Genomic DNA, 4179 nt, shown 5'->3' with positions numbered 1-4179 from the left:
GCAGCGGAGCACATGCACGTGGCGGCGCTGGAGCACACGCGAAGCACGAGTGGCGATGTTGGTTGTGCTCGTCATCAAACCACCTGTCCCAGTAGGGGAGTCCTCGATGACCATTGAGTCATGAACGGTGTCCTCGGGTAGTAGATCCTGATGCCGGCGAATCTCCAAAGCACGTGTGCTACTGGAGGCCGGATTGGCCGGCATTGGAACCCTTTCCTAGTTCAAAAGCCAGCTTTTTGGCAGGTGCATATCGGGCCATGGCATTGGATGCCTGCTCTTAGTACCATTGACATTGCACGATGGGGATGTAAGTGTGGTCGCCCACAGGCGGCGCAACCACCGGCAACGTCATGGCCAACAGGCCATGCGGCGCCAACCCGAGGAGGAGCTAGCCTCATGGTGGTGCTTCCCAAGGGTCCACTTGCACGAAATTTTGCACTGGTGGTGGCCTAGGGTTTGATTGTCGAACGGCGGTGGAAGGGTGACAGAGTGGCCAGCCCCCCTCCCCACCCGCCAGTGGCATTTAAAAGGACCAGCTCGTGGTTGTTGGGTGGTTGCCTCATGGGCCCGGGATGGGAACCACGTGCGACGTGTTCATCTCCTGTCTGTGTGGACGTAAACCTGGCCCAAATTTGGGGCGGATTTGCGTCCACACGGACACGAAGCAAACAGAATTGCCAAAGGTGTCACCGCGTTGGGTCGTGGTTTCTACCCACACTGACCCAAATGGACACAGGCGGATGAAATGCATCCCCATGTTAGAGTTTCCCTAAGCACATTCTCTCGAACCCTCATTTTTCCTCTCACACAACCACACCCCGTAAATTGTCCTATCTACTTCACACATTTCATCGACCATGTCATGGGTGGTGCCGGCAGGGGACATGAGTGCAAGCGTTGCCGGAAGGCATGAGCGAGCTCCTCTCCGGCCTTGGGGGACACGACCGCGAGCTCCTCCCCTGTCCTAGAAAACAAGAGAGAGGAAAGAGGGAAAATATGTTTTTTAGGGGAGGGAAAATATGTAAGGTTGCAGGTGATGCTAGCTAGGTTGGATGGAATTTGGTCTGACATTGCGGACATGTCCAAGCCTCCCCACATTTGTCTTATATATGGGTTGGGTTTGAGGGGAGCAGGACGACCTGGACATCTAGGGAGGAAGTGGTGAGTCTGGTTGGGTGGGCTTTTTCCTTCTATCTCATGTCGGGGCCCTAACCGAGATATTGGCCCGGATGTATAGGGGGGAAATGGGAGGGGCGGTTGTAGATGCTTTCTAAACCCTTAGAGCAATTTTAATAAGGTGATGTAAGCAACCTATAAGCATTTAAATATGATACTTATATTGAGCCGGAGGAAAGAGAAGAGAAGTGACTTCTAGATTAAGAGTCAACTATAGCATGGAATCCAAAAAACTTTAGGGTTTTTATCATTTATGCCACCGATTACGTCTAACTATTCAATTTTGCCACTAAGAATTTCAACTAAAAAATGCCATCGCCTCGCTAGGCGATGCTCAAAAATGCCACTGGACACCATTACCATCAACTCAAATCTTGTTTGTCATGTTATAATGACCAAAATACCTGTAGACCAACATGTTAGCTCTTCCTCTATCTCATTCTCACTACAATAAAGTGTGGGTATCACTTGATACCAACAGCGTTCTTATTTTCCTCTAAAATTATCCTCTTACTTACTCCTGACAAGTGGGGTCCACACTTACCATTGTGAGATACAGAGAGCCGACATGTGGGTATAGGGGAATTTTTGTCATATAACATGGTCAACGAGTTTGACCTAACTATAACGATGTTTAATGGCATTTTGAGCAATCATCTAACGGAACGATGGCATTTTTTGCGGGAAAAAAACAGTGGCATTTTTTGCGGGGAACGATGGCATTCTTTAGATATCTAATAGCATTTTTGGACAAGCATCTCACAAACAATGGCATTTTTTAGCAGTAGTAATTTCTAATGGCAAAGCTGAGTAGTGGAACACAACTAGTGGCATAAATGATAAAAACCCAACTTTATGGGGGAGTGACGTGGGTTAGATATTAATAAAGTGACATCTATTTACAGTCAACTACTATACATGCTGACTATAAAATTGTCCATAAATCACATGGCAACAAGATATACCCAACAGTCAGCTATATTATTAAACATGCTCTTAGGTGGCGGTGCTACTCTCAAAGGAGCTTCATATTATCTTGGTAAGATCCCCCGGTCCCCCGCGTCACCTCTGGGCGGCTCGGGCGGAGCCCAGCACCGCCGACGCCTCCTCCCTTCCCGCCCCCTCCACCTCCCCTCGCCGCCGCCGAATGACGCGGCCGGGCTAAACCCGCGCAGCGGACGGCGGCGGCGGGGCTCTCCTGGCCCGCAGCGGCGCGGGCGGCTTTGGATCTCGGGAGGCGGCCCGGTCTTTGCGGCGGTTGTCGGCTGCTGCGACCGCGTGGGTGGCGCGGCGGCGAGGCCTGGTGGTGCTCCTGCCTCTCCCTTGGCAGCGCTCGACTTCGGGGGCGTGGTGCTTCGGGTCTTGGCACTTCCCGTTGGGTCTCCGTTTCTGCTCGGCTGGGCATCGCGGGAGCCTCGGTGATGCTTCGGTGGCCGGCGGGGAGGCTGGAGGACGCTGGATCTGGCCGGGTGTGGCTGGATCCGGGCGTTCTTCGGGGGTTTTCTACTACAGCATGTTCGTTGTCTCCGCGTGGTGCGGTTCCTGCGGCATAGTGGTGGTGACCTCCTGCCCCCAGACCTGATGAGGGCGACGGCGTGAGGTCGGCCCAATGGCGGTGACGGTGGTGTGCGTCCAGGGCCCGGCAGCACGGCTGCTGCTGGTCGGGCGAGCGCGCGGGACGGCCTTGGCAGGGGCGGGCACTGTCGGGAGGCTCCCCTCGATGCTCTGCGGTGCTGGTTTGGTGGAGGTTTGGTGGAGGTATGTCCGGTACGGGCTGGTGGTGGTCGAGCATCTCAGGGAGAAATCCTTCTTCCGGCCTTTGCCGGAGTTGGCGACGACGGCGCCTGAGGGCGCGCGCTCTTTCTTGGAAGTGTCGCTAATGTATGGTGCTCCATCCCTCACCCTGCGGCCTTGGCTCCGGAGGGAAACCTCTGATCCGCGGGATCGGGCGATGAAGGCATCTTCACGTGTCACGCCCAATATACGATACTATCCTAAAGAGACTCGAAGGTCCCACCAAGGATAGAACCGCATATTGAAACGCTTTTGCAAGGTGGATGTCATTACATCAACATTACATAATAGATAGGGATACATACAAGAGGCAAACCATGCCACATGAATACAACATCACCATACACAAGAGCATCATCCGACTACGGATGAAAACACAAACAAAAACTCAAACGACATCCACCCTGCTAGCCCAGGCTGCCGACCTGGAACCTATCCCTGATCGAAGAAGAAGCAGAAGAAGAACTCCAAAACAAGCAAACATCGCTCTCGCGTCAAGATCATCACATAACCTGTACCTGCAACTGTTGTTGTAGTAATCTGTGAGCCACGAGGACTCAGCAATCCCATTACCATGGGTATCAAGACTAGCAAAGCTTAATGGGTAAGGAAGGGGTAAAGTGGTGAGGTTGCAGCAGCGACTAAGCATATATGGTGGCTAACATACGCAAATAAGAGCGAGAAGAGAGCAAGCGGAACGGTCGTGAAGCTAGCAATGATCAAGAAGTGATCCTGAACTCCTACTTACGTCAAGCATAACCCAAAACCGTGTTCACTTCCCAGACTCCGCCGAAAAGAGACCATCACGGCTACACACGCGGTTGATGCGTTTTAATTCGGATCTGGTGTCAAGTTATCTACAACAGGACATTAACAAATTCCCATCTTCCTACAACCGCAGGCACGACTTTCGAAAGTTTATACCCTGCAGGGGTGTCCCAACTTAGCCCATGATAACCTCTCGCGATCAACGAAGGATATACCTTCTCCCAGGAAGACCCGATCAGACTCGGAATCCCGGTTTACAAGACATTTCGACAATGGTAAAACAAGACCAACAAAGTCGCCCGAATGTGCCGACAAATCCTGATAGGAGATGCACATATCTCGTTCTCAGGGCACACCGGATTGTCCAAACTTCCAGTAGGCCAGCCCAGAGTTGCCCCTGGTGGCCACCGGCGGTTGACGGGTTGGACCAACACTCACGAC

Source organism: Triticum dicoccoides, chromosome 1B (assembly GCF_002162155.2).
Source record: "Triticum dicoccoides isolate Atlit2015 ecotype Zavitan chromosome 1B, WEW_v2.0, whole genome shotgun sequence".
Lineage (NCBI taxonomy): Eukaryota > Viridiplantae > Streptophyta > Magnoliopsida > Poales > Poaceae > Triticum > Triticum dicoccoides.
The sequence above is the reverse complement of the archived record's forward strand: the minus strand, read 5'-3'. Positions refer to the sequence as shown.